This window comes from Emys orbicularis, chromosome 4 (genome assembly GCF_028017835.1).
Source record: "Emys orbicularis isolate rEmyOrb1 chromosome 4, rEmyOrb1.hap1, whole genome shotgun sequence".
NCBI classification, from domain to species: Eukaryota; Metazoa; Chordata; order Testudines; family Emydidae; genus Emys; species Emys orbicularis.
In genome coordinates, this window is record NC_088686.1 from 115,674,463 (window position 1) to 115,690,275 (window position 15,813).

The following is a 15,813-nucleotide window of genomic DNA, read 5'->3' on the forward strand; positions in this document are numbered from 1 at the left end:
AAATAGCAAAGGAAAGGGGAGCAAGGAGCCCCCCCAAGTCCCTGCTTTGTGGGTGGAATGTAATTTAGAAGCTGAGATTATCCATCTCTTTCTGTACAGGAATTCCAGGCTTCTGCCTCCTGGAGTTTCCCTAAAACAAAGGCCTGATCGTTTGTTTTTTTGTTTTTTTTTTAAGTTTCCTTTACAATCTTCTTTATTTCCCGTAGGGCAGGGTTGTTTTTCTCCTTGGCATTTATTTTTATTGCCCACTAAACAGATCAGCCACACGCAGTAGGGAGCTATAAGGTTTCATTCTTTCGGTGGTGCTGCTATAACACTAGCGTGTCTGTTGGATCGCTCACTATGGGATGGGGACTCCCTTCAGCTCAGGTACCCTGCTCTCCGACCCACCATGGTTCAGCCTTGGGAACACTGGGCAGTGTTAAAAAGACAAGAGGACAATTTGGTGTTTGCTTCCCCACCCCCCAACTCCCCTTCTTTACAGCATTTCTGTCCCCCACAGCTCAGAGGCTTTCCCCTACATCAAGCATCATGCTGGCTGAGCAGAGGGTGGTATTTCCATCTCACCCTAAACACAGGATCGTAAGGTGACCAGACAGCAAGTGTGAAAAATCGGAATAGGGTGGGGGGTAATAGGAGTCTATGTAAGAAAAAAAACCCCAAAATTGGGACTGTCCCTATAAAATCGGGACTTCTGGTCACCCTACAGGATAGCTCCGATCACTCCCCCATCTGCAGCTGTGGGAAATTTCCAGTAAGCACCTTCATCTTCCTCCCATGCTGCTCCAAATGCACAGGAGAGACTCTCTGCAAAGCCACTATGTTGCCTCCTTTAAATCTCTCCTGTACTGCATGCCTAAAACACACACTGCAGTGGCTGGGCAGCTGGGGTGCTGTGACCACATTATGATCGGTGTAATGTCTCATCTACCTTCTACTTCCCCTATTTATTTGATCCACTTGCTATTTGGGGGCAGGGACTGTTTTTTTCCTCATATGTGTGCAATAGTACCTAGACAATGAGGCTTTGTTCCCTAATTGGGACCTCTAGGTACTACCATATAGAATGAAAATTCATCAGAGAGATTGGTCCAAGCTGCAAAGTTCAGGTTTGGATCTGAACTCCCCCAAAATCTGGAGATATGCCCATACAAACCTCTAATTACAAGCACTGAAGACTCTAGACCAACGTCCCAGGCCTGGCCAAGCTGTGCTTGTTGTCGGAATTAGTGTTGAGAAGGGAAGGTGGCTCTCAATTACAGCTATTTGAGAATTTTCCAACAGAACAGTCTCTCCAAAAAGACCAATTTGATAAAATTGAAACATTTTGTTTCAACTTGATTGCTTTGACTTTTCCATTTTATAATTTATAACATAAGAAGAGTTAAATAAATAAAGTTGAAAGAAATGTTTTGATAAGTTTGACATGTTTTGCAGTGTTTTGTTTTGTAAATATTTCTGAGATTGACAAATTTGGGACAAAACCAAAATTCAAAATCTCAGATTTTCCCACAGGACAGAAATTCAATTTTTTGATCAATTCTACTCTTGTTATCTTTCTGCTTTGCTGATCTTGGATCTGAACCACCACCTAGATTAATTTAGAGCAGCCCCCTGGCTGCTCTAAATTATATCACTTAGAAAAAGTCCCATATGAATTACTAAAGTGAAGCATGTGCTGGCCATGACCTCTGCCACCATCAGCCATGCTACTGACCAACTCAGGAATGGGCAGGAGGGGTGCAGGGGCAGAGATACAATCCCCAGCTGCCTTGTTTGTGTGAATAAGAGGGAGCTCAGGGCAGGATCTGACCCTGTGGCCCAAATTCTGCCTTCAGTTACACTGGTGCAACTTCCATGGAAGTCCATCAGCCCCATTCAAGCGAGGGCAGGATTGGGCCCTGTGTGATTCAGGGGCAAATTACATACAGAAAGTAAGTCATGGCATAAAAATAGTAAATAGTGAATGCACCACACAGGAGCCATGAAACCAGCATCTGAGGGGAACAGACTCTGGGGCCTGTTGTCATTTGACTGCATCAATTTAGAAGGGAGGGGGAAAGAGAAAATGAAGGCAAGGCTGGGAGAGAGATGAGATTCAAGATATCCGTTCCCAAGGCCCTCTGTGAGGGCCCACCAAACCCAAAAGCCAGCCCTCAGAGTCAGCACACATTTGGGCCCCTTGGAGAGCTAACATCATCATATGATGTTGCGGGGTGGGGGAGGGGTCATGCTGGAAGGCCCCACCCCCATGCCACCCTAGTGGGCACAGAACCACCAGCCAGCCAAGAGATCTGCAAAAATAGCAGTCATTTCCTTTGTGCCGTTGGATGTGGCCTGACAGCCTCCAGCTTAAAGAGGGATTACATTTTAAAAGCTGAGGTTTTGCTAATACTTATGAAAGCAAGGAAAGATTCCCTCCCCTTCCCTGCCTCCTTACGAGGACAGAGAAGGATTTTTTTTTTTTTTTAAACTTTCTCCTCTCCAAACATGTACACATCAGCTGGCCAAATCAGGATTTCAAGCTATTACAGTTACTTAGATTGCAGGGGATCGTCTTTTGTTTATACATTTGTACAGTACCTAGCAGGCCTGGCCTTTAGGTGCTTCCATGATGCAAACAACCACCACCAGCAGCTGGGAAGGACTTAGGTCCCCCTAAGTTCCCCTTTACAGCCACAGGAAATTGATCATGGGAGATACATCCAGGGCACTTGGGCAGAGAAACCATCACTGGGAGTAGCAGGGGCAAAGTTATTGAGGAAAGTTCATTTTATATGCACCTAAGATGCAGAACTGTGCTAGTTACAGCTTTGGTTACACCAGGGATTGGACTGGATTACAACCATCACAGGCCAGACCATTGTAGTCACACTTCTGGTATGAACCCCTAGCACCAATAGGCAGAGCTGCTATTAAGGTGCAAATCATAGCTTACAACAGTCCTGACTGTCTGCTCGAGGGGGTTGCGCTGGCGTAGTTGTACTGGTAGCTAAAATCCCCAGTATAGCCAGCGCCCTCATTTCAAATGGAATTTATATAATATTCTCTCTCCCCTTTGGCCTAGCCTCAGTCTTGTAGCACATTCCAGCAGCAAAGTGATGGGGTTTAATTCTGTACTGCCTTGCAATTATGAAGGCAGCCCTTTATACCTGGTCAAAGGGCACGCAGCACACTGCAGCTCGAACGTTTCAAACCAACAATGGCTTTCTCTCGTCAATGAAAATTCATGAAGGTTTTTTAGGTTGTTCTCAGAAAATTTAAACCAAATGAGTTTGTCATAAAATGGTTCAGGTTTCATCCCCCCCCCCCCCCCCCCCGCAACCTTTTTTCCTTCTTCCACACCTTTTTCCAGTGGTAAATTCAAAACAAAACAAAACAAAAAAAGGAAGTGGGGGCAGAGGAAGGAAGAACAATCTGAAAATGTTTGAAATCAAAGATTTTAGATTAAAAAAGTGTGAACAATTCAAATAGATGAAAAGTCATTGACTTTTGAAATTGGATGAAGATGATTTCAAAAATGTTATAGAAAAAAATTAAACTTGATTTCCAATCAGTTCTAGCAAGACGCTGTCCAGCTCAGAATTCTCCGTACAGCTGGCTGAGATGAGGACATCATGGCAGGCACTGTGTTCTGAACCAGAGTTTCGTGAGCTGGGGATGAGGATGCTGAACATCCTATTTGCAGTGGCAGGTGACTTCTGGTCAGAAAACAAGGACTAGGGAGATGGTAATAAAAGTCCAATGGGGCAAGGGGTCCTAGGGGATTGTGGGAAGGCATTGCAGGCCTAGTGGCCCTCTGTTGTGGTACTGGCTTGCTGCATCTGCACTGGACATAGTGAGAGGGAATAACTCATTGTCTTCCCTCTGCCTCCAGATGTGTTAGCTCGCTCAGGTGATGCAACCCCTGCACATAAATGACTGGTGAGCATGTCTGGAGGGGGGTCAGAGTAACAGGGACACTCATGCTTCAGCTCATGCTAAATCGCTAGTGAGGACAAACCCTTGGGAGACGAGATAAGCCTAGTGCTGGGGCTCAGTTGGTGCTAGCCGGGGGTGGAGTAGAATAGACCAATCACAGATACTTTTACCAAATCTTCATGCCAATGCTCTGCACTAGCATGCCTGGCCACTGCTCTACCAGTGCCAGAGCAATGGCGGGGATTAGCTCATTAGTGGCAATACAGCTGTCACACAAGGCAGTGGAGAATGAGGTCCACGATCCCATCCACTTCACCGCAGCAAAAAAACCCCAAACCAAACCAAAACAAAACAAAAAAAACCCCTTGGGAGAGTCCAATACAGACGATTCACAGACATTAACCTGTTCTCAAGACATCTGAGGTAACAGACAGACGATGACAGGGGCTTGCAAAACCTGGTCAATCGAGTTGAGGCTTTGACAGCCTAGAGCTGAACCTCCCGTGTTCAGGAGATTTGGACCCATACAGGGTCGGGCTTAGGGAAAATGGCGTCCTGAGCGAATTTGTATTTTGGTGCTTCTGGCCCCTGTGGGTGTGGCATCCCCCCATTTCCCCTGGCCCCCGTGGGCTCCTCAGCTGGCATTGCTGCTCGCTCCCCACCTTCAACACTGCTCCTCCGCGCCCCCCTAGGGGGTTGTGAGGGAGGGGAGCGAGGAGCAGTGTCAGGGCTCCCTGCATCCAGATGACTTTCCCTACCTGGGATTAGGGTTGCCAACCCTCCCAGTTTTGCCAGGAGTCTCCCGGAATCTGACTCAATATCCCAGAGGCTACTGAAGCCAAGCTGGGAGATTTTAGGCACTAAAAGTCCGGCGGTGCAGCGGGGCTAAGGCAGACTCCCTGCCTGCCCTTGCCCTACACCGCTCCTGGAAGCGGCCAGCACATCCCTGCGGCTCCTGGGAGGGAGCCTGGGGACTCCGTGCGCTGCCCCCACCCCCAGCGCCAACTCCACAGCTCCCATTGGCCGGGAACTGCGGCCAATGGGAGCTGTGGGGGCAGTGCCTGCAGGCAGAGGCAGCATGTGGAGTCCCACCCCCAACCCCCCCACAGGGGCCGCAGGGACATGCCAGCTGCTTCCGGGAGTGGCGCAGGGAGGCAGGGAGCCTGCCTTAGCCCAGCTGTGCCGCTGACTAGGAGCCGCCTGAGGTAAGTGCCTCCCGGCCAGAGCCCTCGCCCCCTCCCACACCCCAACCCCAGCCCTGAGCCCCCTCCTGCACCCAAACTCCCTCCCAGAGCTTGCACCCTACAGCCACTCCTGCACCCCACCCCCCTGCCCAGGCTCAGCCCAGAGCCCTCACCCACTCCCGCACCTCAACCCCCTGCCCCAGCCTGGTAAAAGTGACTGAGAGTGAGGGAGAGTGAGCGATGGAGGGAGGGGGGCAGGGCCTTGGAGAAGGGGCGGGGCAAGCGTGTTTGGGTTTGTGTGATTAGACAGTTGGCAACCCTACCTGGGCTGTGTAAGGGGAGGACAGGAGAGCAGCAGCCCATGTGGGGGAAATGACTTGGATGCTCCGAGCACTTGTTGTTGATCCTTGCCCCCCCCCCCCCTTACAGCTCCTAAGGGGGCACAGAGGAACGTTGGGAGGGTGAGCAGTATCTGTATGTCACCACTCGCACCTCCCCCCGCATGTTCCTCCTCCGGGAGGAAGCAGAGAGAAATCTGGATGCATAGGCGTTAACTTTCCCCAGCGCCAGTGGGTGCTCGTGCCCCCCCATCCCCGGCCCCGCCCCCATTCTAACCCCTTCCCCAAATCCCTGCCCCGCCCCCGCCTCTTCCCCAAGCACGCCACGTTTCCCCTCCTCCCCCCCAGCCGTGCGAAACAGCTGTTTTGCAGCGCAAGTGCTGGGAGCTAGGGGGAAAAGCAGGCACGCGGCGCGCTCAGGGGGGGAGGAGGAGGTGGAGGTGAGCTGGGCGGGGAGCTGCCGGTAGGTGCAGGGCACCCACCAATTTTTCCCCGTGGGTGCTCCAGCCCCAGAGCACCCACGGAGTTGGCGCCTATGTCTGGATGCCTCTCTACACGGCACTACCCCGCCACCTGGGAGCAGTTTTTGACTCTACACCAGCAGCGTGCACCTCTGCACTGCCGCACGGTGCCCCCTCGACCATGGCACCCCGGGCAGTCGCCCAGGTGGCCCATCCCTAAGGCTGGCCCTGGACCTATGGCTCTGACTTGGGCATGTTACAGGAGAGTGACTCTGTAATAGTTACTATTTGTATTACATTAGTACCTAAGGTCCTAACTGCAGCAGGGCCCTGTTGCACTCGACACTGTGCATACACACTTTAGACCCCTCTTGTCTCTTGCTATCTAAATAGCCAAGTTTTAGTATGGGGAACGGAAGCAGAGAGAGAATAAGTGACATTGCTGAGTACCCACAAGAATGAGGGAGCAGTGACATGAGTTGATCCCAGAACTCTCAAATCCTTGTCTATTATCTTAATCACAATGCCAACCTCACTCCATTTCCCCCAGCATACTCATATGGAGATTGTTCAAAACAGTTTACTAGCTGGATTGTTTGTTATTTGAGAGCAGGGGCAGGGTTTTGTTTCAGACAGACACAAACACACAACTCCCCCCCAAAAAACAAACACCCCCCCACCTTACTTTTCCATTCCCCCCCCCCCCCCATTTTTCCTCTTGCCCGAATTTCAGGCATGTCTGAATATTGACTACATGTGAACTGTATGTCTGGAATACAGGTTACGCACTTCTATGTGTGATCCTTTTCTTCCAATGATTCCATACATTTTATCAACTTAATCTCAGTTCAAATGTACAACTTGAAATCTGGGTCACCTATTATTTGTACATTTAGTAAAAACCTCAACCTGATCATTTGGAAAGCTAGGGAGAGAAAGCTGGTTTGCCAGGAATTCCTCATCCATTTAAAGGAATTACTTCTCAACCTGAACCGTGGTTACCCTGAGCTACGGAGGAGTGGCCCCAGTTGCAGCCAGCGGTGTAACTGCACCAGTGCAAGGGCTTAGAATTGTCAGGCAGAGCCATTGTCTACATCAGCTTGAAACCAGCACTATTTGGGGCTTATTGCACTGTACTTTAGCTACACTAGTTTGTGCCACTGCAGCTATACTAGGGCTGAAAGCAGGGTAAACAAAGTTAAAGAAAGTTCCATCGGTTCCCCTGAAGTTGTTCTTTAGTCTTCACTGTGCTCTGAAGTCTCCGGCCTTGCACCACTTCAGTCAATAGGGAGTGTTGCCATTGACTTGAATGGATGTAATGTAGAGTCCTAGAAGAGCAGGCCAGTCCAGCATGGGGAGGGGTCAGCGTAAGCAGTGCTCTGGGTTCCCTATTACTGTAGCTCAGTGAATGCTAGCTCACATGGCAGATCAGCTAGGAATGGCCCCACTGGAGTGCAGTTCCCTTTAGGGCTGCCTGGCAACCTTTAAGGGCCCACATCAAAGCTCATTGAAGTCAGGGGAAAGACCTTCCTTGACTACAATGGACTTTGCCTCAGGCCCTAAAAGAGCATTAACTGACCCCCTGTTTACCTGGAGGTGTTCAGTGTACTTCAGGCTACAGATACATGGGGCTCACTCTTTTCCAGCCTAGCAGCAGGCCTTGGAATGGAATCACAAGGCTACATAAGAGCTTCACCATGCCGGAATCAAGTGGCAAGCCACCCCCCCCATTGCAAAGCAACCGTCACGCTGAAAGAGAATGTGCCACACAGCTGATCTGCAGAATGCCGGTCCAAAACCTTTGTATTCAACACAGAGGCACCACTCTAACCCAATGGCAGTAATTAGCTTGCTAGAGTGTCCATGCTAGCCTCATCTTTCAAGGGTACCTAGCCCTAGCTTAAGGGCCAGTTGTCAGTTTGGTAGCTTTGCCTGAGAAAGTTAGAGATCAGAGGAGTGATTTGTTTCCCCTGTAAATAAAGGCCACCTGAGAACATTTTTACCTGTTAAATAAGTTGGGGAAGGGGAAAAGACCCTGAAACCTTAGGATCCCCATGCCCAAGTCATAATATAGGATTCTCCCTGCTCACTGTTGCAGAGCAAAGCAAATCCTTCCTCCCTCCACTCACCAGGGTCTCTGCCCATGTACAAGTTGGGGGTGGGGAAGCTTCTCTCTCACCCCCCCAAAAGAGCAATCAGTTTAACCATATGCATGTCTGAGAATGGCTTTAAATCTCCCCGCCCATTTGCACCCCTGGGTGAACCTCAATAGCCAAGTTATTGGCCTTTTTTCCCCTCGAATCCCAGGTTTGTCATTTTCAGTGCTGAAAGCGTCTGCCACCCTCCAGCCTGTCCCGTCTCTGCTCTGCGTTCTCCAAGACAGCCACGGAAATGCAGCACGGTGCCTTGGTCCTCAGCACATACTGATGAATTTGCAAAACGCCACTAAAATGGATATGAAATCTCACCCCACATTGCCCAGGCATAGGCAGAAGCAGCTTCTGCCAATTCTTTTATTGTTGCTTGCTGCAACGCTTGCACTGATTTCCAATTATTAGTTTTACAGTCTCACTGAGAGGCCCCAACTAAGATAAGGGCCCAGTGCTAGGAGTTGTACAGACCTCTGAAGAAAGAGCCCCTGCCCCAGGCAACCTACAGTCTCATCTGACAAGACAAAGTGGGGGGAGGAAAAACTGAGGTGAAGTGACTTAACCAAGGTCACACAACAGGTAAGTGGCAGAGCCAAGAATAGAATCCAGGGCTCCTGTATCCCAGGCCCCAGCCCTGCCTATCCAACCACACGGCCTCTAAGTGCTGCCGCCTAAGTGTCTCGCAGAACATCCTTCACTGAGCAATGGCGGAGCTGAGGAATGTTGTGTTTTAGTGAGAGGCAGTAGGGTTACGATGCTGGGGGATGGTCATGTTGTTTATTTACTACCCAGAAAACAGGAATTGGATGCACAAGTTATGTTACCATGGCAGGCCAGCCTCAACTTGTGCAGAGTTCAGGACGTTGAGGGTTAAGTCAGCTGCTGCCCCTCCCTTGACTCACCAAGCTTTGCCCTGGCACTACAGCACACATGCCACCTCTGACCAGCTCCAGGGTAGGCACTGCCCTCCTCCTACGGGACCTAGATGTGACAGGCCGATGGGCCAGATTCACAGACTGTGTCAGTTGACTCCAACCACGCTCAACCAGTTTATATTAGCTGAGAGAATTTGGCCCAGGGTCTGAAGCTGGCTTGACAGCATTTGCAGCAACAGTGGCATCATCAAGCACTGAGCACTTGAGGGAGGAGGAAGGCAGAGAGCCAGCAGGAAAATGGCCAAGCCAAGCGTTGCATAACAGCGGTATGTGTATTTGTGCACATGCCTGACATACCCCGTGCTCTAGTTGGCCTTGGAGACTGCAGTCCCCTCCTGCCCCAGCACGGAAGGGGTTAATCTGTAACTCCACAAACTGTCCTAGTGGGTGCATGACGACATCAATACGTACATGTATGTGTTCAGTACAAACATGTGAAGTCAGTGTCTTTGGAAGGGGCTGCAGTTGTCACATATTAGCCAACTCCTGGATGTTTGCACAACACGAGAACCGCCCCATTCCAATAGCTGCCAGTTACACAAGCCTTTCCCTCAGCCAACAAGCTTTCCCTGTTCTCTGGCTCAGGGCATGTGTTTTCCCTGCACACAGAGGTGCCGGAACAAGAGAAGGAATCACACGTGAACAGCACAAGGGTGTGTGGGCTCCTCGGAGTAATGTAAACAACCATGCAAAGGATGTTAAATGCTGGAGGCTGGGGCAATACTCTGAGTCTGTGCCAGGTAAGCAAAAATCAATGTCACGTTCTTCCCTGAGCTCCTCAAGACTGGCGGCCTTTCAAGGTGTGTGCAGAAACCCAGAGCAGGTTCTGTTCCTCGTGTGCACATTGAACAGGCTGAGGGGGCCCTCTGTCTGTTTGACAGAGAACAGCTGTCTGGTTGGTGCGTCTCCACTGGTGACAAGCCCACACTGGAGTTCTAACCTCATCCTCCCCCCAAGACAGTCTCTGCAGAGAAACGTGCAGGTCATTCTATGGCACCATACAGCCAGTGAGAGTGGGGTAGGAACTCAGTGGAAATCAACTGACAGTAGAAAACACTCCACTGAAAACAGGAACGGAACATCATTTTTAACTGGTGGAACTGGCCAAAGTTTCTCAGCCAAAGTTTCTCAAAGGTGCCTCCGTCTGCTCCCCCTTCCAGCTAATTTCAGAACCATGTGTAGAAAAAACCCAAAAGCCTTTCAAAGGTTTGAAATTCTGGGTCTCTCCCTATTATCTGTGCCACTGAATGCAATAGAGGCCATGTCTTCACTGCCAGATAAGGGAAGTTTTTACAGAGAGATCACTAACTTGAGTCAGCTCTTACCTCGATGCAGGTAGTTGAGATAAACCCCAGGTGGAGGGAGCATACTTGACTAGCTACATCAAGGTAAGAACTACCTGTGTCTTGTCTCCTCTAGGATTTTACAGCAAAATAGTCAAGTTGCATTATCTATCTTGCTGTAAAACACACGCCTTTTTTGGCAGTGAAGACATAGCCAGAGTGGGCTTGTCTTCACTAGGAAAAAAAGTATGTTTAACTCATGTTAAAATCCTAGCAAGGACAAGGCGAAAATTCTGTAGCTCTCACAAGAGTTAGCAGGTTAAGATAAACTAAAAATGCTTTGATTTTTAGCAGTGTTGTAGCCGTGTCGGTCCTAGGATATTAGAGACAAGGTGGGTGAGGTAATATCTTTTATTGGACCAACTTCTGTTGGTGAGGGTATATCTACACTACGAAATTAGGTCGAATTTTTAGAAGCCGGTTTTATAGAAATCGGTTTTATACAGTCGATTGTGTGTGTCCCCACATAAAATGCTCTAAGTGCATTAAGTTGGCGGACCACGTCCACAGTACCGAGGCTAGCGTCGACTTCCGGAGCGTTGCACTGTGGGTAGCTATCCCACAGTTCCCGCAGTCTTCGCCGCCCATTGGAATTCTGGGTTGAGATCCCAATGCCTGATGATGCAAAAACAGTGTCACGGGGGGTTCTGGGTACATGTCGTCAGGCCCCTCACCCTCTGTCAGAGCAACGGCAGACAATCGATTCACACCTTTTTACCTGGGTTACCTGTGCAGACAACATACCACGGCAAGCATGGAGCCTGCTCAGCTCAGCTCACCGTCACCATATGTCATCTGGCTGCCAGCAGACGTGGTACTGCATTGCTACACAGCAGCAGCTAATTGCCTTTTGGCAGTAGACGGTGCAGTATGAGTGGTAGCCGTCATCGGCTATCTGGGTGCTGGCAGACGTGGGGCTGCATTGCTATACAGCAGCAGCTCCTTGCCTTTTGGCAGTAGATGGTGTATTACAACTGGTATCCATCGTCGTCGTATTCCTCAGTGAGTTCGGTCAGAGGCACCTGGGCAGACATGTTTTGTCTCCAGGAGACTCAGTCCTGCCGGCAGTCCTATTGAACCGTCTTGACGATGATGGCTAGCAGTCGTAATACAGCATCTTCTGCCAAGCACCCAGAAGATGCCGATGGCTATCAGTCATGCTGCACCGTCTGCTACCAGCCTAAGATGTAAAAGATAGATGGACCAGATTTGTTCTGTATTCATTTGCTTCCCCCTCCCTCCGTGAAATCAATGGCCTGCTAAACCCAGGGTTTTGAGTTCAATCTTTGGGGGGGGGGGCATTCTGTGTGACAGTTGTTTGTGTTTCTCCCTGATGCACAGCCACCTTTGTTGATTTTAATTCCCTGTAAGCTATGTCATCACCGCCCTCCCCGCGGCGCTCCGGCCGGCCGGGGAGAGCGTGGCCCCGGCCGGGCTCGCCGCCCTCCCCCAGGCACTCCGGCCGGCCGGGGAGAGCGGGGCCGCGGCAGGGCTCGCCGCCCTCCCCCCGGTGCTCCGGCTGGCCGGGGAGAGCGGGGCCGCCCTCCCCCAGCGCTCCGGCCTGCTGGGGAAAGTGGGGCCGCGGCCGGGCTCTCCGCCCTCCTCCCGGCGCGCCAGCTGGCCAGGGAGAGCGGGGCCGCGGCCGGGCTCTCCGCCCTCCTCCCGGCGCGCCGGCCAGCCGGGGAGAGCGGGGCCCCAGCCGGGCTCGCCGCCCTCCCCTGCCGCGCTCCCCACCGGGCGGCCGGGGGCGGCAGGAAGCTTTTTTGCCTAGGGCAGCAAAGAAGCCAGAGCCGGCCCTGCCTGGCGTGGTAAAGTGTCTTACCATGGCGGACGGGATAAGGCAGCCCTCCCCAGAAACCTTTTGCAAAGGCTTTGGGAGTACAGGAAGGAGAGCTTTCTGGAGATGTCCCTGGAGGATTTCCGCTCCATCCCCATACACGTTAACAGACTTTTCCAGTAGCTGTACTGGCCGTGATTGCCAGGGCAAATTAATCATTAATCATTAAACACGCTTGCTTTTAAACCATGTGTAATATTTACAAAGGTACACTCACCAGAGGTCCCTTGTGTGCCCTCAGGGTCTGGGAACACGCCTTGGGTGAGTTCGGGGGTTACTGGTTCCAGGTCCAGGGTGATAAACATATCCTGGCTTTTGGGGAAACCGGTTTCTCCGCTTCCTTGCTGTGAGCTATCTTCATTGTCTTCATCATCATCTTCCTCGTACCCCGAACCCGCTTCCCTGTTGCGTGATTCTCCATTGATGGAGTCAAAGCACACGGTTGGGGTAATGGTGGCTGCACCCCCTAGGATGGTATGCAGCTCCGCGTAGAAGCAGCATGTTTGCGGCTCTGCCCCGGACCTTCCATTTGCCTCTCTGGCTTTGTGGTAGGCTTGTCTTAGCTCCTTAATTTTCACGCGGCACTGCTGTGCGTCCTTGTTATGGCCTCTGTCCTTCATGGCCTTTGAGACTTTTTCTAATATTTTGCCATTTCGTTTACTGCTACGGAGTTCAGCTAGCACTGATTCGTCTCCCCATATGGCGAGCAGATCCCGTACCTCCCGTTCGGTCCATGCTGGAGCTCTTTTGCGATCCTGGGACTCCATCATGGTTACCTGTGCTGATGAGCTCTGCATGGTCACCTGTGCTCTCCATGCTGGGCAAACAGGAAATGAAATTCAAAAGTTCGCGGGGCTTTTCCTGTCTACCTGGTCAGTGCATCTGAGTTGAGAGTGCGGTCCAGAGCGGTGACAGTGAAGCACTGTGGGATAGCTCCCGGAGGCCAATAACGTCGAATTCCGTCCACACTACCCCAAATCCGACCCCCCAAAGGCCGATTTCAGCGCTAATCCCCTCGTCAGAGGTGGAGTAAAGAAACCGGTTTAAAGGGCCCTTTAAGTCGAAAAAAAGGGCTTTGTCGTGTGGACGTGTCCAGGCTTAATTTGATTTAACACTGCTAAATTCGACCTAAACTCGTAGTGTAGACCAGGCCTGAGAGAGACAAGCTTTCAAGACACACAGAGCTCTTCTTCAGGTCTGTGGAGCTCAAAAGCTTGTCTCTTTCACCAACAGAAGTTGGTGCAATAAAACTTATTACCTCACCCGCCTTGTTTTTGCTAGGTGTTTAACACCAGTTAGCTAACTTGAATTAAGACCACACCTTGATTTCCTAGTGAATACACAGCCAATGAATGATTCCAAGGGTTGGCTGTCTGTTTTGTTTCCTGCCCCACTTTTGGAGAATTTTTAGAGAAAGCGTTGAAAAGTTTTGAGTGGCAAAAGGGAAAAGGGAAAGATAAAAACCCCAGAGACTCAACCCTTGGAATCATTCGTTCTGTTGCATTCAGTGGCAAAAAAAGATGAAACAATTCTGAAATTTAAAAACATTTTGTGCAAACAAACAGAAGTTGAAAAAAGATGTTTGGTTGACTTTTTTTGTTGTGAAAAAAGGAATTTCCAACCAGTTCTAATAACTGGGTAGCAATTTTCATCTGTACAAAACAAATTATAAGGCTTATTCATATTATTTATAAGGGTAGCACCTAGAGGCCTCAGCAGACATCAGACCCAACTATGCTAGGCATTGTGTAAACACATTGTAAAAGGGAGTCCCTGCCCCAAAGTTACTATCTAAGCTGACAACGGGGGAAAGAAGCACAGAGGGGTGAAGTAACTTGCCCATTAACATAGCAGGTTAATGACAGAACCTGGAAGAGAACCCAGGACCCTGGGTCTAAGGCCCTGTCTACTACCACACTGCCTTTTAAGCACAAGGACTTGAATTATTATTTCTTTCAATGCATAGACTTTCCCTCCCCCTCTGCCTTAGTTTTGGGCATGTTGATACAGTTTAAGATATAATAGCCACACAGTTCCACTCCAGTCATAATGGGAATCTCCTGCAGCAGGCCTGGTAAGAGAGAGAAAGAGCAAATCTGGGAAGGTTAGCCAATCTAGGCTCTGGCAGACCAAGGGTTAGAAGCAAGTTCCAAAGGCAAGATGGCTTCATTGAGAAGGCCTTGTTAGCAGACCTCTCATTTAAATTGAAGGGAACCAGCTTGAGCACCTCCACTGAGAGGTGGGGGCTTAGCCACCTCTACCTCACACTTAGACCACTGATGAAGCCCCATAAACAGCTTTGGAGAGCAACCTCCCTTCTTTACTTCTCTTAACAGCACACTCAGGCAGTGTAGTGCTGCCAGTTTAAGGGGCATGACCTTCATTTAGGGTCCCCCCAGACAGGGACATAGGGCGAATGCAAAACACACAAATTCTACGCTGAGGGGTCCTTTGCATTAACACCACATCACTTTTCTCACTAAAGATATGGCCCTGTGAGCAGAGATGCTGGAATCCACAACGGACACATGTATGCCTATGTCATGTAGCTGTTCCAGGGCAGATAATCTGAGCTCCAGATCTCCCTAGTGGCACACTTTCCACCAGAGATCTGTGTGTAGCAAGTCCTTTCCGACCCTCACACATCTGTGTATAGGGCAGCCAGGACCCTAGAGGCCTATGCACTACTTCCCTCCCACTTAAACCCCATTATGAAGGCTGAAGGGATACATAGGTCTTGTTCTGGCCCTCTGTGCCAATGTCACCCCTTGAACATAAGTTGGTCACACAGCAAAGGTACCCGGTTAGGCTGTGGTATGGCCAGAGCCTCATGCCTCTCAACACACCAGCTGGAGATCCAAAGCTGAGGATGGAGCGGGGCATGCTGCACATCCAAAATGAAGGTGACAGAATTGCTCCTACAGAGGCATTTTGCCTGACCCAGTACTCTACAACCAGAAGAAGCGATGGTTCAGCTCTTACTGTCCTGGCCTGAGAAACCTGGGCTCAGTTCTGTGCTCTTGGGAAAGTCACTTTGGCCCAGATCTTCAATGGCATTTAGGTGCCTAAATACTTTTGAGGATTTGGGCATATGCTCTCTGTGCCTCAGTTCCCCATCTGTAAAATGGGGATCAAAAGCACTTGCCTATAGCACAGGCATGTTGTGAGGATAAATACAGTAAGAATTATGAAGTGCTCAGATACTATGCTAATGGGGAGCACATAAGTACCCTGGATAGAATGACTCAAGTTACTATTACGAATGAGATGTCCTCAAACCACTCCGGCTTTAAGAGCCACAGTCTGTTCCATCAGCCATAAATCACCTACAGAGTTATAATGGGTTCTACTTTTCTGTCATCAGGTGTGTCTTGGCCTCACTTTCCCCTCTGATCCGCATTCTTCCTCTCGAGGCAAGGGCAGTTTGGGTCTTTTAGACTTTGGCTTTCTGGATAAAGCAAAACTTCCCTCCTTCTACAGAAGTCCAAAACAATTCAAAATGGTCCTTTGCCCTCACTGTGCTCAACAATTGCAAACCAGTGCAATTGCTCCAGCTATCAGTAATAAAAGTATGGGAGAAGCAGCTCCTGTCTACCTGGGCACTAGGTTTCTCATTCATTTTTTTTTTTTTTTTTTTTTTTTTG